This window comes from Cynocephalus volans, chromosome 15 (genome assembly GCF_027409185.1).
Source record: "Cynocephalus volans isolate mCynVol1 chromosome 15, mCynVol1.pri, whole genome shotgun sequence".
Classification (NCBI taxonomy): domain Eukaryota; kingdom Metazoa; phylum Chordata; class Mammalia; order Dermoptera; family Cynocephalidae; genus Cynocephalus; species Cynocephalus volans.
This window is the reverse complement of record NC_084474.1, coordinates 70,505,068-70,525,390: the sequence shown is the minus strand read 5'-3', so window position 1 is coordinate 70,525,390 and position 20,323 is coordinate 70,505,068.

Genomic DNA, 20,323 nt, shown 5'->3' with positions numbered 1-20,323 from the left:
TACAACTGATAAACTTACATTGACACACCAATAGCACCGTAAGTCTGTAGATTACATTAGGGCTCACTCTTGGTGTTGTACATTCTATGGGTTTGGACAAGTGTGTAATGATATGGGTCCACCATTACAGTACCGTATGGAATAGTTTTACTACCCTGAAAATCCTCTGTGCTCTGCCTATTCATCCTTCCCTTGACCCTAACCCCTGGCAACCAATGATTTCTTTACTGTCTCCATAGTTTTGCCTTTTCCAGAATGTCATACAGTTAAAGTGATTCCTGTTTTAAAGAGCAAATGTTGTGAACAGGATGAAGACATATGAGTATGGCTTGAATAACAGTATTCCTAGTGTACTTGCAGTGATCTGAAAGAGTGATATTGACCTTGAAGAAGGTAACCAGCGGCAGGCCTTAAGACTTTGCAATATCAAAATGTTCCGTAATGATATGTCTAAAATTATAATATGTATATTTATCTAAATTGGTTACTGACTAGGATGGATGACTGAATCATGAATTTCAATCAGGAAAATCCAGCCTTCCACATTTCTCACTGTTCTTTATTCCCCTCATCTCTCTGCCTGTTCTTACGTTCTAGAGAAACACTATCCAATAGAAAAATTACATGAGACACATAAGTCCTTTCAAATTTTCTAGTAGCCATGTTTAAAAAAAAGTAAAAAGAAACATATGGAATTAATTTTAATGTGATTTACTTAATTCAAATATATCCAAAATGTGATGATTTCAATATGTAACCAATACAAATGTTATTAATGATACATTTTCCATCCTTTTCTTACTATATCTTCAAAGTCTGGTGTGTATTTTACACTTATAGCACTTCTAAATTTAGACAAGCTGCATTTCAAGTGCTTAATAGTCATTTCTGGCTAGTGGAGAACATATTGGCACAGTCTAGAATGTCCTTTATCTGTTCTTGGCCTTTGTCTGTTCTGTGGTTAATTTCTATTCATCTTCAAGGAATATGTCAAATATCACCTCTTCTGAGAAGGCTTTATATTAGCCTTGCCTTTTTATATCCCTTTCTAACAACTACAGCAGATTTCTAACAACTACAGCAGCAAAACTTTGTGTGTCCTTGCTATATGTTATCAACGTACTTATACCAATCATGGCACTTATCCCAAATTCTGATTCTTTGTTAGCCCCTTATCATTACTACTACCAGACTGTGAGTGTCCAGAGAGCAACAATTGTGTCTTTCATCTCGATAGCCAGAATCTCACTAATTTTTAAAATTAAACGATTAAGTGGAGTTAGTATAACAAAGTGAATTTTATACATATAAATACAATGAGACTGTGTTCTCAAAACCAGCCTCATAAAGACAGGATAGAAGGAATGTGGTTTAGAAGCAGTATGCTTGAACAATATTTAAGGATCTTAGATTTAATGATTAGTTCAATAGGAGCAAATTTTAGTATTTTACTATTCAAAATATGGATGTCCACTGTTTGCAGTAATAAATGTAGTGGACAATGGAAAAAGAGAGGAGCTAGACTTTCCTTTCAACTGGTCAGACCACATATGAGACAATACTTTTGGTGATTCCATTTTGGGAAGTCTATAAACAAACTGGAATGGAAGAGAAGACATAAAAACAAGTCATGTGAACAATGGGTTTAGGAACTGGAGATGCTTATAACAGAGACGAGAATGATCCAGGAAGGTGGCATTCCTTCCAAATACTTGAAGGACTGTCACATAAAAAATGGATTAGACTTGTTGGCTTCTAAGAAATAAAAATCAGATTTACTAATGTAAGCTATAAAGACTCAGATTTCACCCTTATATAAGCAAATAACTTTTATGACAGAGTCTAAAATGATGCCTGAACATCTAAGAGGTACATTAAAATGTTTGAATGAATGAATAAATAAAGTGAAGTGAGAATTGACCCCCTTGGCAAGTAGGGGACTTCTTTTTCTGCGAGGTATTCAAGTACACGCTGGCTAACAACTAGGAAATGTGGTAATGGGGACAGACAGTGAGACTAGATGCACTCTATGCTTCCTTCTAAACCATGTATTTTTCTTTTCAATCATTCTATTCACGTTAAAGACAAAGAGCATTACTTTTACACAAGTCAGTGTTGACAGTGTACATAGCTAGTTGTGTATCAGTCACAAGAAACTCTCCAACCAAAACAATCATGTCATTTCCCCTCCAGTAATTCTCACTAGGTTTCTGCTTTTGGAAGACTCAGTTGGTTAAAGAAAGTTTATAATCAGTGTTTTCAGAATACATTTCAGGGCATGAAACAAACTTCACATCAACAATGCATTATTATTCATTTATTTTTATCTACTAGTCATAGAACTCAGGTGCCCAGAAGAATTTCTTAGGCATTTTAACATAAAACCTCTGCCTCTGAAAGCTTTCAGTCTAGAAGACAACCGCAAAACAGGAAACCCGAACTGAGCGTTACTACCAAAAGATGAATGGGCATCTTTGATTCCTTAATGTGTGACCTCTTCGAGACAATTACACTTTATTATTCAGAAAGCTTCATCTAAAAAGCAGATCAGGATATGATTTTGTCTTCTAAAAAATAAAATAATTGGTATCACTAAGTTGCTTCAAATACATGGAATTAGCTCTGAGAATTATGAGTGTTTCCTTTTGCCTTCATCACTATTATAATCAATCAGCAACTTTGAGCACTTCTTATGTTCCAGGCTCAGGGGATATACAGATGATTAAGGTATTGTTCTTGCCATAAATACACCTTACATCTGGGAAAGGCAAAATATACTAACATGAAAAGCTGATTAGACACCAGCCATAATGCTCATGAAAAGAATATAAATTTTAGTTTCAGATAGACCTCAGTTTGAAACTCAACTCTACCACTTATTTGACCGTGGTTAGTTTTCCTAAAATTTTCTGAGTCCTTGTTTCACTGGTAATATGATGCTACCTTACTAGCATAGTTGTTAAAAGATTTGAGTAAGATCCACTAGGGAAGACAAAATACAAAAATACAAAGTATTGTTTTAGGTGCCAAATGGGTAGACTAGAACAGAGGTTAGCAAACTTTTTATAAGGAGTCAGGTAGTAAATATTTCAGGCTTTCCAAGCTAGATGATCTTTATCTCAACTACTTACCGTTGCTGTTGAAACACAAAGGCAGCCATAGACAATATATAAATGAATGAGCATGGCTGAATTCTAATGAAATTTTATCTGTGAAAACAGGTGGGCAGGTCTGTAATTTACTGACCCCTGTTCTAGACAGTAAGGGCTCTGAAAGTTAAGAAGAGAGAATGATTATCAAAGAACTGGGGGGCTGTCTTCAAAGAGAGGAGGGAATGGGGCTGGCCCCGTGGCTCACTCTGGAGAGTGCCGTGCTGGGAGCGCAGTAGCGCTCCCGCATCAGGTTTGGATCCTATATAGGGATGGCTGGTGTGCTCACTGGCTGAGTGTGGTGCGGACGACACCAAGCCAAGGGTTGCGATCCCCTTACTGGTCACATACAAAAAAAAAGAAACAGAGGAGGGAATGTTTTCCTGTTTGTTTATTCTGGATTTTATTTTTTGCCCAAGTTAAACAGTTACAAAGTATAAAGAGTGAACATATTCAGCAAGATTTACAAAAAAAATTCAGCTACCCCCATCCCTTGTTGGAGAGCCAATTGTTTTAAACTCTTTTAGCCGATTCTTTTAGTATTAAACTCCAAATCTCTAAATGACATAGGGATATATTGCTGCAAATGGATTTTTCAGTTGCAGGTACTACCTACTGACTTTCCACAGTGGAAGGTGAAGATTCTGCATCTCCCCTTAACCCCCCAACTCCCACCACATAAGCACACTTGCTGTCAATCACTCTGCCTCCCAGAATACTTAAATCATAATTTTGGTTAGATCAATATTTAGTATTTACATATTATAACTATGTGTATGATTCAGCCTTGGATCATATAGTAAACTATGGTTACTTAACATTTTTTGTGTAACATTTTGTTTGTCTTTTATTTAATGCTTTTTTCTTGTCTTTTTCTTAGTATCATTTGTAGTGTACTTATCACTAATTCATTCTCAACCTCTTTGGCCGTTGGCTCATTATCTTCATAAAATGTTCGCATGCATTGGATGCTCTAACGATTTCTTCACCCTGAAGAATGACCTCTAGAGCAGTAGTTCTCAAGCTTGTACATTCATCAGAATTACTTGGAGGGCTCCTCATAACAGATTCCTTGGGCCCAATCCCAAAGATTCAGGTGTTTTGCGGTGGGGCCGGAGAATTAGCATTTGTAACCAATCTCCAGGTGATACTGATGTTGGTCCCTTCACCACACGTTGAGAGGCACTGGGAAGCCCAAGCCAAGAGTCTTTATCCTGCTGCAGTCTGGACTGGATGCTTTCCACATCGGATATAGCCACCAACCCTGAAGCTGCCATTGACCATCATGTCGAGGGTTGCCATGGCTTCTCTCCAGTGCTGCAACTGAGAAATCCAAAACCATTCTGAACCCTGATCTCTCGTATGTAACCTTCAGATAACAATGCCCAGCATATAAATTAGCTTATAATATTAGTATATTCTACCTTTCCTATATGTGACCTTGTTTTAGAGAAAGAACAATGTCTTACTCATCTTTATATTTCCCATGTCTGGCACACAGAAGCACTTTGAACAAAGTGCTTGGCTGATAATTTTCTCCATAGATTTTTATAAAATATCTCTGTTCTCAGTAGTCTGAGGATAGGGTCTGTTAACAAGTACCTCCATGTTTAGAGAACAGATTTGCTTAATTTTTCATCTTCTTTCTGATCCACAAAACTTCCTTATTCAAATTTACCCATATGTATTTTCTTCTTTAAAATTTCCTTCTGTGTGTACTTAATTGTTGGGCATATATGTAGTTGGTATGTATTTATTGATTGTTTTGATAGATCTGTATCTTTAAGAGCCCTGGTCCCATACCTCCTATCCTACAGGAGACTCCTATAAGGAGGTCATTTTCTCCTAAGAGATGGGTTCCAAGTTTGTATGGAATTGGTATGGGAAATAAAATCTCCACCCTTACTAACTGCATGCACTATAAATGCCACAGTTTCTGGCCAGATATAATTCCCCTCCCTGCTACATGGACACTGAATCCTGTTCTAACTGAAGCAAAACTTCACAAGTTATCAATTTCCCATGCCGAACATAATTGTCTTCTGGAAACTATACAGTGAGATGTTATACTCACCTTGCATTTTACACAAAAATAAATAAATAAATAAAAATGGTATTAAATAATTTATTTTTTCCTATAACTTAATTAATGCAAAGAACCACATGGATTACTGTGAGTCTCATGAAGGGGTTCTGTGTTTTATCCATTCACATCAATCTCAAAGTTTTCTGTCACATCCAAATTCATACCCATAATAAAAAAGCATCAGCAGTAGACTAATTGTATACAACATCAACTTAAAGATATCATCTAGGAAATAAGTCACTATACTTGCTTTCCTTTTCATGTGTAGCATATGGAGCATGTCAAGCCCACTTTGCATATAGGGTGATAAAGTCTTACACACCTAACAGCGAGGAAGAGGACCTGTATTCAGGAGATAACTGAAGCAAGCAAACAATAAACGTGGTGATAGAACTGCGATTACTTTCCTCAAATGGAAGATAAATCTATGAATGCAAATGTCATATGTTGGATAAGTGGACAATCATTTCATCGTTCATCACTGCCAATCCCTTCCATCTTATCTGGATTGTATTGCAGCTGAATACATCTTATGAGTTATATAGTGGTTTCTTAAAGATGAAATTATGTGTTGCAACAGGCCAAATGTGTTTGCTGTAGGACCATCTGTCTCAGTAGCTCTTGTTCACACACTAGCTATTTTTTCATATTTAAAGATATTTATTTCATATAAATACCCCAGAGCACAAATAACAGACAGGAATATTTTAGACAAACCCATGACATATATCAAAGTATTAAAAAAGAGAATCAAACAAGGGGCAGTAACTCTCTGCTGGGTGTCCATAATAGATTTTCCACATCACTTACCCAATATTTAATGAATGGCAATCAGAGTTTTCAGTTCCCTTAAATCAAGGTGTTGGCATAATAAAGTGGAGATAAATCTGAATGTGACATTCTTTCCAATAGGGCAACATACTTTGCCTTAGAAAGTGTGAAATCCCAAACCTGTCCAAATTTCATCCAAATAAGGACTGAAAACACAGAATCACAGAGTATCAGAATTGAAAGGGACCTCAGAGTTCATTGCATATAAATCTCCTTTTAATGTTTGAAACCTCTTTGACGCACCGAGACATGATTTTCCAAATTTTTGGTTAAATATTTCTTGTGGTGCGTGGGGCTTCCCTGAGACTGTGCTATGCCATGTTTATGCTATGTTTGACCCTTTGATCATCATTTGTGTCATCTGTGTCTATCAAATGCTTACAACATCCCAGGGATTGTTCTGAGAACTGGGACCCATATGGTCCCTGTACCATTCTGTATCCTTCACTTACAAGTACCAAAACCCAATTCAACACCCTAAATACATTATTCATCAAAGCGGGGGATTTTTAAAAATCTCATATTAGTGAAAAATCAGAGGTATATCTAATTTTGGATGCAACTGAATTCAGGAGCTCAAATGACTTCATCAGAATGAGGTTTTTCTCCATTTCTTTTCTCTCTTTTCCTCTGTGTTGGCCTCATGCTCAGACAGGTTCTCCACCCTGTAGTGGTAAAATTTCTGACATAGGCCCTGGTTACATGCTGTCTGTCTTCCTGTATCTTCTCCAGTCTACCATCTAAAACCAGCGTAAGGATAATTCTGTCTTTAGATGACAAACTTCAACGATGTCTCCCCTTGAGACTTTTTTTCTTCAAAGTGATTTCTCTATTCTTTCCATCTGTCCATAGAGATTGTATAGCCCTTTATCACTAGTACTTACTAAACATTTCTTGCGCGGACAAGTGAATGAATGAATGAACAGACAAATTTGCCCAAGCTAGTGTATGAAGATTCTAAAGGTCAAATTAAATTTTGCATAACTCCAAAGTTCATGCTCTTATTACTCCCCACAATGCCACTACTCTGTATATAATTAGTTATGTGACAGACAAGCAAAAAACCACAGCAACAAATCACACTGCAGTGTGTCATTGGCTGTAATAGACTGCAGAGCAAAGTTTGTGAGCGCCTTTACTTGAAGGACTCTCTTAAATCCTTCAGAAGTTTTCTGTCCAGAGTCTGTCATTTACTACATACTGGTACCAGGCTGTGTTGAACGAATTTAAAGGCAAATTGAAAATAAATTGCTTACAAAGTTACATTATCACCAGTTATTTATGCTTTAAAAAATTGTATCCTTTATGAAATAGGAGAACTAATGCTATAATGCAGACAATTGTACCTTTTTACTAATGGTCTTGTTTATTTCATCTGATTTCCTTTTTTTAAAATAATAAAATGTATTGAAATTATAGCAGGTACTGGAGCTATGTCATAAAACCCACAGCCCTTCCCTTAAAGAGTAGCATGAATGAGGTGAACAGAGAGTCCATCGTGTGGCGGTGCTGTGAATAAGGAACAAATTACTAGGGGGCCCCTCACTCAGTCTGCGGGAGAGCTGGGATTAGAGAAGACCTTTGAGAGGGAGCTGACGGCTGAGCTGAGAGTGAAAAAATTCATAGATATTGGCTAGGTAAAGAAAGGGGCCTGCTCATCAGCATGAGTAGTTTATTGTCTTGATATGGAATTGTGAAGAATGACCCTGGATTTTTATTTCTCATTCTTCCTGACATTATCTTGGAATGAAATATGCTCCTCTCGGTATTGTCCATTGGTGTGAATAATATTTAGTTGACTGATCAGTGTGCCTTCTTCTGGAAACAGTACAAGTATAGGAAACAGCCTATATTCCTAGTGCCTGGGGCCTCCTGCCTCCCACTCTCCCTACAGGAGTGGGCATATGACCATGCTGGGCCCCTCAGAACCGTGTCCTCCTGACCAGGTTAAGTATTCAGTGATGGGTGCATGACCCGATCTAGACCTGGGAGTCTCAGTCTCGGGACTCATGCTGCAACTGCTGTGAGGAGCATCCTTTCCCTCTGTCAGGGGTGCTGAGCTGGCTGGTTGGAAGCCTGGTGTGGGTGGACATCTTTGCACCTCTTGACAAATGATTAACTGAGAAGGATGCCAACACAGAGGAAAGCAGAAATGAGCAATAGAGAGAGAGGTGGAATACTGGTTGCATCATTCCAGCACCCGAATCCAGCTGTGACCACTGAAGCAAGCTCACTATTTGGGATTTCCATATTTACAAATCAGTACACTCCTTGTAATGCTTGAGCCAGTGAGAGTTGGTTTCCTGTCACATGGAACCAAAATATACTGCTCAATATAATATATTTGATTACTTTGGATGTGCTCTCTACCGAGTTAGGGCTCAGGAATGCAACAATTAACTCATTTTTATTCTGACAAATGAGGGAATATAAGGTCAATTAGGTGTGCCTTGAAGCCTGGTGTGTTGTCAGCTAGACTGAGCAGAAGAGTGGAAAGAGCATGAGTACGATGTGGGAGATTTGAATCACAGTTCTATTATTTATTTTGGTGTGACATTGGGCAAGTCATTTAGTATTTGCAGGTTTGCTTTTAGAAAAAGATGACTCTATGCATCACATTTATAATCTGAATTTCCTGTAAATAATCTATGGATATGAGCTCATATTAATAGCATATTAATAGCACTGCTCTCTTGCGTTCATTCACTCATGAAGAAGTTTTAGTACTCAGAAAGTAGCCCTCAAGAATGGCTGGAAGTCCTTCCGGGGTGCAGTACACCAGCTCTGTAGAGAAGTATCCTTGTGAATACTAAGACACCCAAAATGGACCAAAGATAAGATATGACCATTGCTGGAGTATGCAAGAACTATCTACCATTTTTTGTATTACCCATTGTTGGAGGAAAGCTCAAACAGTACAGCTGAGGCTGAAATATTTCACAGAAATTTCAGTGCATCAGATAACTTAAATTTTATTTTATCTCCTTCTTCTAAACAATAATTAGCTGGGCTTTAATGAGTACTTATCATGTGTCTAGCATTGTAAATTAGTCTTTTACGTTGACTAATTCATTTAATCCTCATGATAGTCTACATGGTATTATTATATATTATTAACCAAATTTCACAGATGAAGTCTCAGAAAGGTTAAGTAACTTATTCGAGGTTACACAGCTAATAAGTGGTGGAACTGGTATACAAATCCAGGCACCTGGTCCTGAGGTTGTGCTCTTAATTTCTATTTGATATTTCCCTCCTAGGATTGTCATGTGATTTCACGGGATTTTGTTTGGCTAGATTTGATAGCAAGGTATTGTGGACATTAACACTCACCATTGCCCTTCAAGAACTGAGACTTTGCTTCTGGGTCAAGATAGTAGGTTCCGGCTCCTTTAGGACATATTCCATTCAAAGAGGATCCTCAGAACACACACAGAGACTTCTAGGAAGTGAAGGTGCTGTGATCGGTCTTACCTGCTCATTACACATGATCTGAGATGTCTAAATCTCATCTCAGGGTCCAGCTGGAGACCTACTAAGCAATTTATCGATTTGAGGTGGAGAAGAAAAACATGTCTGAGTATCTGCAATATTCCCAGGTAAGCCTCTTCTCAAGCCTATGAATAAAACAAAGAAAGGAAATACCTTACTGCAGAAGTGTCACCCACTCACTTGTAATGCTAATAATTTCTGGTCTTGATTGCTGTTTTCCTAAGTGTAAACATAAGCCAAACCCTTCTGACTAATGCTGGGATTAATCCATTGATCCTTGTTTTTATTTGTATGGGTAAGTATCATACGCAGATATTCACTAGTGCATAGAACACAGTGAAATGGTGATGAAGGTTTCGCTTCCTCCTTCAGCATGCTATTCCACATCTACTTAAGTTGTACTAAAAACTAAAAAATCTTGCCTCATCAGTGAAGTCAGGTCTGACTCTTCTAGCTACCAGGCATTTCTCTCTCTGCCCTTAGATCTACTCTGCAAGCCTTTGCAGCCTTGGCCAGTGTTTTTCAACCTCAACAACCTCAGCACTAATGATATCTGGGCTGGAATTCCTTGCCGTGGGGGCTGTTCTGTGCGTTGTAGGATGTTTAGCTGTATCTCTAGCTTTAATGCACTATTGCCAGTAGCACACACACCCACAGTTGTGACAATCAAAAGTGTCTACGGACATTGCCATATGTTCTGGGGGAGCCAAATGGGCCTCAGTTGGAACCACTGGCCTATGCCAAACAATTTGGTTTTAAATGTATCTTCATATAATTCTTTATTGTCCTAACCGTTCATATTTCCTCAACAAGATGATAGGTATATCTCTGAGGCAGAAACTAGGCTTTGTTGTATATTTTCTGTTCTCCCAAGTGTGAAGGCAGAAGATAAAAGGAAAGTTAGCTAATATTTGTTGAATGCCAGCCTTGTGGCTGAATATTTCCAAATGCTTTGTGTGTGTCACTTTAACAATTCATTCCATAAATATTTAGAGTGCCTACTATTATATGACACTCAAGAGACAATGTTCAAATCCTGGCTCTTCTGCTAAATGTGACTGCTTGGGTAACTCACTTAATCTCTCAATGCCTCAATGTCCTTTCCTACAAAATGGTGTAATAATATCACCCATCCCATGGGGCTGTGAGGATCACATGGGTTTAAATGTGTGAAACATTTAGAAACCAGATCTATGTCTGCTGAGTGTGAGTAATAAATGTCACCATTAGTACATGTCAGGACTGGTTCTTGGTGCTGAAGATTCAGCAATGGACAAGAGGACTAGTTCTCATGGGACTTATGTTCTAACGTGGTCTCGCACGACCCTCGTAGAAGCCATATGCAATATGATTGGCCCCATTTCACAGGTGGAGAAAGTGCAGCTCAGTGGGAGGAAGTAATTTGGCCAAGATCACACAGCTATTAGGTGCCAGGGCTGGGTTTGAACCCAGCTCTCTCTGACCACAAAGCCATACTGAGTACTTAGTAGGTTCTCAATATACTCGCTGATGACTAGACTGAAAAGAAAATTATTTTCCCTTTTCTTTCATTATTCCCTCTTTTGATTTCACTTTTTCTTTCTTTCTTAAACTCTTAGTACCTTTTTAAAAGTTTTACAAGTAGATTTAGCTTCCCAATTCATATTACAATGAATACTTGGGGATATCTATTTTGCTTGTGACGAGGCTGCTGTCTCTGCTGATGAACCAATCCTAGTCTTTAGATATATGAAGTGTCATTGAAAATGAAATGTCCACAGTGATTCATCTTTGCAGTAAATGGGTAATGTGTACTTTGGGGTTTAAAAATAGAGATGAGTCAAGAAAATCATATGTTTCCTATTTAAATAAAAAAAATACTTTTCAAGGATTTGAGTGCCCCTCTACACCTTACCATCATATTAAACATGATGACCATAATTGGGGTTCACATCCAAATAGAACCTAAAATAGCTCATTTCTTTCCATTTATAACACTTAGAAATACTATTTATCAAAATAATAATTTCAGCTATTTCTAGCTAAATTTCATGTTGGCTCAGGAACTCTCCAGTATGTCAATATTCATCATCCCAGGCCTATCACCACATGGAATGTGGTAAATGATTGGATGATCCTATAATATTCTTCCTGGCTCTCTCTCTCTGGACGTGGGTAAATGAGGCATTGGGGTCATGGACATGGGTTGCCTTCTTTCTAAATGACTCTTCTGTTATTATTTTCCCAGTACTCCTCCCATGTGGGTTTATGTGTGCCACTTCACAGTGGGTGTGGATGAAGAACAGCAACCAGGCTGGTTAGGCTGCAATCTGGAAACTTGCAGGAAAATCCTGTGTTTTGCACCTTCCAAGTCAGCTTCCTGCTTCTGTGGGAAGACCAGTCTGTTGGTTGTTACAAGCTCTGTGTCCTTGGCTCACCTTGAGGGCAATGAGATGTTGATTTTCAGGTTAATTAGAAATGGTTTCCTCCATTTTAATGAAATCTTATCAAATTGCATCCTGAAAGAACGTGCTGTGCGAAAAAGTATGTTCTTTTTAGGTGAAGGTGAATGAGATGAAGTTTCCAGAAAATTCCTTAAGTTAAAAAATATGCTTTGTGTTGCAATTAAATTTTTGTTTGAATAAACCTCCATATCCAGTGATCTTACATATCTATCTTTGTAAACAAAAACCATATCCAAAAAAGACAAGAAGGAAGGAAGTAAAAGCAAGAAAGGAAGGATGAATGAATGAATGAATGAAAGACAGAAAAGACAAGCCAAACTTTGTAGCTGCGTTTTCAGGGGCCTTCTAGCCCCTTCTCTTGAGACTGGTCTTCACCTACACTGGGGACTTTGAAATATTCTCTTGAGTCTATATGTCTCACTGTCTGCTTCCCTCCTCATGCTGACTCTAAGGTTTTGCAAATCTACATTACTTTCACGTCACACTTCCAAGTCAAGGATCCAAAACATTCCAAGTAAAGATTTCCAGATGGCTCTCTCTTCTATCCCAGGATGGATCAGTACCTGGCATATTAAAGCAGGTTTGTCTATGGCAGCCACTACACGACACTACTCTTTGGTAGTTATGCATTTATTCTCATCCCATGATACAAATTCTTTAAGGTGGCCCATCAGTTGCCAAAACTGCTTGGAGAATAGATGGGCAATATTGTCCCTCTTCTGCCTCACATGGAGAAAACATAATCTTGTCTCTGTCTTTACTCTGCCAAGTCTTTGTATGTATCTGGCACATTTAACATGTTTAATATCAGTTAAGAACATGAATGATCCTGGATTCCCTGCTTTACACATACACATGCACACACACATACAGTTCTTAAATAGACCAAGAAAATATCAAAGTTCCAATTATGAACAGTGAGTTCTGTGAGAAACACACTAGTTTTTAAGGTTGAAGATACTTCAGAAGGTTGATTTAGAGACAATACAACCTGCATTGCTTCAGGAGAGAGAAGACACTGTTAGAAAGAGGAGCTAGAGACTAGCAGTGAGCAAGATGCTAATGACAGAGAATGTTTTCACCAGCTGAAAAGCATTCCATACTGACCTTGACTTTGCCCTAGATTTTTCTATCACTGTGTCTTTGATGCATCTTTCACCTCTGATCTTTCCCTGCCCTGCAGATTCAGCTGAAATTCAGTTTCCTTCAAGATGTTCTCCTGACAGTTGTCATCTTTCCCTTTTCTGAACAACCACCATATTTTGGGCTTCTTCTGTGGTACTATGATGCTCGTCTCTGGGCTTTTGTGTACTTGACCTGTCAGCCTTGAGTTGAGGGACTTGCCTTTCACAGAATCACACTGCCTAGTGCGACGATAAGAATATTTATGGCTGCTTAATACATGTGTATGGAATGAAGTGACTTGATAGTGTATTTGAAATGTGAGGGGTAAGCATAGAGGTAAAGAACATAAAATTGCCTTTCAGGAGACTTGGGTTCAAACACCAGCTCTGTGAATTAGGGTGAGGAGGTCATTTAATTTAAGTCTTCTCCTAGAAAGACTGAGGATAATCATGCGCACCTGTGACCTCCCAAGGATGATTATGAGAGTCACATGAACTGATACAGGTGTCACAGGCTGTGAACTGTACCTTGTGGAGAGATTTTCCTTAATACTTGAGTTAACAACTCAACAGGCTTCCCTGCATTCCATTCTTCTCTCTTTTCTCATTATTTGAATGCTAGCAAGAACATTTTCTTTGGTATAAGAAATTACTACAGGTCTATCAACAAGTGAGTGATGGATTAATACCCATTTTCCTTCTTTGTCTCACAATTTCACTGGGTCACTGAGGCACGCATGTGAGAATGCAGATTAGAGCTGTAGGTGCAGGCCAGGACTCTGTTAAAGACACATATACCCCTGTGTAGGTACTCAAATATATAGGTATAGAATTTGAAACGTTGGGCTTCAAATTGTCTACCCTATACTCACGTGAAATAACCAGTCATACAGTTCTATAATTCTACTGGGTCCTCAATATGGTCTTGAGTTAATCCATCATTAAACTGAAGGAATAATCCCTTTCTGTGATTGCTGAAGTGTTGATGGTGTTTTCTGTTTTGGAATAGACTAGGTACAACTTCACCACACTTCAAAAGTGCTTTTGAGACTCGAAAGAATAGAGTGAGTTCTAAAAATTATTGTTGAATGACTGAACCCCCAATTAGTTACAGCATCTGGAACCCTCTCTTCATTAGTGGAGAGAATATTCTTTGATATCCCGTTCCAAGAGTAATATTGGTAATCTCTAAGTTGAAAAGGGAGCGAACTCAGAACTAAACAAGCTCATTGAATCCACATACCTGAGGTATTTCAGCGTGTACTAGGTCTTATCAGCACCGTTATATTTTATGATGTTTGCTGCAGTGATTAAAAAAAAAAAAAAATCTAGTTTTAAAAATAGAAATCCAAATGCAGAGGGCAGAAAAAAAAGCTCTCCATTGCATCAGTATGAACATTTTTATAGTTTTTTTTTTTTTTTTTTTGCATCCTGATCTCTTTGAAAATCCTCCCCTCTCTATTTATGGGGAAAAATCCATCTACTAACAGCCTGGAGAATTATGCAATGTACTTTGTACAACTCCCTATGGCCTCAGGTAACAATGTAAATGAACCTTATTAGACAATTTTTTTTTTGGTGTACATGGGAGAAAATTATTTTTAAATGAGTTTTCTCTTTTTTTGGATTCAGTATAACTGCTCCCCTTGAATGAAGACTAGCCACGTAAGAAGGAATCAGGGCATGCTACAATTCAGCAGTTCAAGTCAGATGTAAAAAGAAAAAAAAAAATTGGCATTTCTGAGGTGGAAAAAGCTAGGTCCTCCTTCATAGGAATCACAAAAATAACTACTGAAAACCCTCAAACTTTCCAAGAGAAACTTCTTTACAAGTTATGTGTAACTAAAAATAGGCGTATTATAATGGAAGTTAGTGTGCGTGTGTAAAGTCCCAGAACAGTATAGGAGGCATGGGATGGAAACTCAGGGTTTGTGATTTTTAATCTGCTGGCTGAAAGAGCATTTATCCCCGAGTAGTCACCTGCATTCCTTACCCTAATATGGAGATCTCAAAGAAGTCTCAAGAAATGAACTTTGGGTTTTTCATTGGGCTTCAAAGAAACACCCACTAGGTATACAAAGAAATGGAGGCAATTGTCTTGAAGAACTGTAGAAAGCTTTGTACATGACTGTGGTGGCTTTGAAAAATGTAATACAATCCTGAAGTGGTGGAGACCTCCTTTTGGAAGGCATTTGTTTCTAGATCTGAAATCCTAATTGTGGTCGGAACTTGAGAAAATCCCTAACCCAATGAGACTAATGGTCTTCTAACAGGAATAGCAATACTTACTCCACCTCAACAAAGGATATATGAACAAACACTGTCCTAAAATACGATGGTGGCAGGGGCTGTAGACGAGTGGTTGGGGGGACCAGCAGTACTGCTTAATAGGTATGGGGTTTCCTTTTGGGGTGATTAAAAGTCTTTTGGAACTAGATAGAGGTGGTGGTTGAACAACACTGTGGATCTACTAAATGCCATTGAAGAGTTTACATTAAAATGTTTAATTTCATGTTATGTGAATTTCACCTCAATAAAAGAAAATACATTTGTGAGTGTTAGAAGGAGCTCACTCAATGCAAGCAGTATTGTGTTGCTACTGGCATATGTGTGTAAGGGTCTTTTAGTGATTTTCAATGGGATGGCTGTGATTTATTGTTATTATTTTTTTCTTTTCTTTTAAGAAAGACATTAACAGCCTTCACTGGAACAGTTGTATGGCTGAAATAAAAGAGACAGATGAACATTTGGAAGATGAGCTATTATTTTGAAAAGCTCAGTTTTGTTTTTGTTTTTACAAAGCAATATAATAATTGTCTTCTAACTGATTTTAATTTGCAGAAATGGAACTTCACAGAGAGAAGGAACAAATGAATGGGTGAGGTGTAGCATTATCACAGGGGGCTGGACACTTTACCTTGAGTGTACTGATGACACACAGCTCTTCTGAGGCATTTTGCCTCATCGACATTTGAAAAAGCACTCTATGAAAGAAATATGGACTCAGGAAGAATTTAGTATGACTGCAAATTGATAAAAGAGAGCCCCATGAGCTTGCCCTACATGCCTGTACATAATCACTTTGCTCTCTATTGCTCTTTCCCGGGGTACCACCACCATTTTATTCTCCACTTCCCCTCCTTTCTCAAGCCTACCCCCAAGCTCTTGAGTAAAATTGCTAATCTCCCTCTTGGACTTCTTCCTTATTTCTTGCTTCCAGTGTCCTCGCGTGCTTAGGTGAAAACATTCCGGATGTGAGATGTCATCCCAGGTCAGGCCAGTCAAGAAACCCATTTCTGCGAATGCATCATTTGTTTCTAATCTAACGATGAGGTTCACACCCAGAATCCTCCCAGTTGCTGTCTCTCTCTCCAGGTGGAGCTCCAGACTCTCGGGTGCCAGATGATTAAGCCTTGCTTCTAGCAGGGGTTGGAAGCAGCTGCTCCCATATCAAACCTCTTTTTCTCTCAGCCAGTTGTGGCAGAGTCTACACCCAGCTGTGATTCGCAGTGCCCACTGGCAGGCAGCTCTCATCTCTACCGACAACCTTTCATCTAGATTCTCTATAAACTTTTCTTAATATCTGCTTGTTAAACCTGACAGAATGGCATCAGAACAAAGCTAACCTGGCTGCTGAAATGCTGGCAGCATCATCTGTCAGGCCTTTTTATTTCTTCTTTGATAAAGTGTTGCCTTGCTATTATTGAGGAGGCCTTGTTGGATGGTTCTGAGGCCTCGGAGCAGAAAGGCACCCATCTGTTGCAGGGAACTCAAAGGGTGATGTGGTCCTGGGGCGTATCCTGAGTTGAGTCATGTATTTCTTCCCCCAAATTATTCCCAGTGAATATCAGATCAGGCCTTCCCATCTCAGCTCATGTAAGTCCTTTAAAAACCTTTTGAAATAAAACTTTTAATTTTGATTGTTCTACTTAAAAATTCCAGGAGCAAGATTTTAGGCAGTTGCTGTAAGTGGTCACAAGGATGAATTGCTTTTTAGGGGTCTCAGAGAAAATTAGCATTAAAGTGAAGATGAGAAGTTAAATCTTATAGAAAGATGAAAATAACTTTCTTTGTGGTATAACAGGAAGTCTCCATCCCTTCCTGAAGCCCAGCTGGTGCATAAATTGACATTATCAGAGATCAGAGTGCTGTCTGGACGGACAGAAGGGCATGCTTTGCAAATTCATATTGCTGTGAAGAATCCACCTTGTGCTCAGATAGGTTAAAAACCCTTTCTAAGAACAGAGCATGACCATTGTGACTAACTCCAGCTCTAAAGCTTTCTCTTCAGGAATGACAACTGACTTTCCACTTGCACTCTTCATAAAGACTTGGGGAAGATTTTATAGGAGCCATGGAAACAGCCCTCTAAAATTGATATAGTGTAACTCTTGCCAGAGAAGTAGTACACAGCAAATGCCATTTGCCATTTGTTTTAGATGTACAGTGGACAAGCTAAAGTAGAGGGAGTGGTAAATTGATAGTGCCCTTCCTGGAGAAAGGGATCAATAATTTAGTTTGCCACATTTAGCCTTTAACCTTCTGGAGCAGCCACCGTTCCACTTCCCATCCCCATTGCTGGCCAGGAAGGGATTACATGGTCATGTTTATAGAATCTTCATTAGCATAGTCCTCTCACCTTTCTTTATAACTTTAATTTTCCATAGCCACTTGTTTTAACCTATGTGAAGGAAGGTACTAGATTTGAAATATTCTTTGTGATCACCCCTGCATCCCCCCATGGAACCTAACTGGTCTAGATCACAGTGAAATCTCTGTGTATGGCATTGCTGCTACCTACCTGGCAGAGGGCATTATCTGGAGCTGAAAACTCAGAGTACTCTTTTTATCTCTTTAAGTTCTACTTAATATATGGTACTCATTTGCAAGGAAGAAAAAGACAGTCTCTCAAGAACTGTGGGTTGTCACTTTGGGAACAATGCAATGGCGTAATATGAATTAAACTCAGTTAATGTTGGTTTCACATTCAAGAACAAACAGATAAGATTCTCTCCTCCTCACAAGCCATGCCAGGCAGAGAATTCTGATCTCTAGACTTTTCTCCTTATAAGGTGTGGTTTCTGCCATTAAGGAGTCTGCTTGGACCTGGAAGACTCCAAGCACTAAATTATGTCTCCTGCTCCCTGCTCACTGGCAGCAACTTTGCCAAGGTCCAAAAGGAGAACTGGATAGGTGTGTCCTAATAGGAGACAGTGTTCCTACTCTAATTGCTGTAAGAGCTTTTGAAGCCATTGTCTGGTGGATCTAAGAAGATTGATCCTGAAGGTGCGAGCTCAGAGCTGCAAATCAGGAGCTCAGAGTTGTAATTTTGGGGTTGGGAATGACTCATTGTAGGGCCTCAGGCAAAGCTGGGGTGCTCATCTTCTCTGTGCACTAATTTATTCATCTGCAAAACCTAGAGAAATTAACACACAATTTCCTGATGGGGATATTTTATGGTGTAGCTATTAATAATCACGGAAATCACCCCCATAGGTTTTACCTGCTTGAAGCCTCTATGAAGTTTTAGTGAGCTTTGTAATTCTTAATTCTAAGTCTGGACTTCTCTCTTTGGAGGTTCCTGAATCCACAATAAGAAAATTTGAGTTTCCTTGAAGTTTTTTTCTAATCTTGGTAAACACAAATGATTTTCTTTAGAACTGTATCACATGGTAGTTTTGCAAAAGAAGTCTTCTTACCTACCACAAAGACCCTCCCTGCTCCCATCTCCTTTAGACCAGATGCCATGCAGGCTGCGAACCAACTTTTGTGGTGGGACTGTGTTGTCCCTAAACACATCTGTGTGAAAGTCTCCTCGTGGTCTTCAGTCTTCGCAGAGCTATTGAGTCAACCAAGAGGCATCACAAAGACATCCTCCTTTGTTGATGCTGTTTTTCCACGTCTGATGAAACAGCCCTTTTGGGGATAAAAAAGTCAAAATGAAAAATGATGTGTCAATAAATGGAAACTGAATGAATGTGTTAGCATTAATTTGTTACATTCTGCATGTGCTCCTCTGAAGATGTAGTGTTTATGTTCTGGCCCAGCTGCAGGCTTCTAGTATGGTAAAATAAGAAGGGACCCAAGAGAAATTGATCCAGCAGCCCCCACATGGCTCCCAGCCCAGTCAGATCCTCCTGCTTTGCTTACTTCTCTCCTTGGAAAGGAGCACGATTCCTAAGTGCTCTGGTCTCTGGGTAGACTGGCCTCTGCTCTCTGTCTTCCATATTTCAGCTCTCTTGAGTCCTGAAGCATATTTCTGTCTCATCTACTTAACTCCACTGTTAAATCTCTGCCACCATGCCTGTCTTTTCAGCTCACTAGATTTTACACTTGTTTGCCAGTGGCTGTGAAAGGAAATGACAGCAGAATTTTTCATGGACTTGGCACCCATCCAGCATGGAAAACGTACTGAGTTGATGTCTCCCAGAGCCCGTCTTTAACTCAGGTGTCCCCATTTCATTGGGCTCAGCAGATTTCCTGCATCTGTGGTGTATGACATTGTAAAGAGTTCAATCTGGAGACTCACTCATTTTCCCTTATGTGTCCCTACTTCATGTTTAAGCCAAGGAGTCTCCCTATAGGTCTCAGGCTGGAAAAGTGCAGATTGTATCAATCCTGCTTTTCACAGTGCCCTGTGGAATAAGACACCTCGCGTTCAATGTTCCCTCTACTGCTTTTAAGGTGTGAACAGATGACAGGATCCCTGAGCTGACAACCATGCTGTGTGAGCACCAGAGTTGGTGAGTGGAGCTTTGTTAGTGGCTTGGGCCTGGAAGAAAATAATGGAAAGCAGGCATTCCATTCTCATTTCATTCATTTAGTCAGTCTTTCACTCACCCAGTGAATAGTTACTGAGCTCCTATTGTGCACCATGTCGGTCACTGAGATATGTTAGCTCACATTCATTGAGTGCCTACCATAGAGTATGCCTTGTGCTATGTTTGAGCACCCCACAACCATACGAGATAGTTCAGTGATTATCTCCATTTTAAGAAGAGGAAATTGACCCTTAGAAGTGTTAAACAATGTCACACAGCCAGCAGGTGATGGAGCCAGGATTTGAATGCAGACAGCCTCACTCAAAGTCCTGAGTTCTTAACAGCGATGCTACATTGCTTGAATGCCAGACTCTTTGGTAGACATTGTGGGAGATACCTGGAAAAACATGACATAATTTCTGTTTTCTAGGAGTTA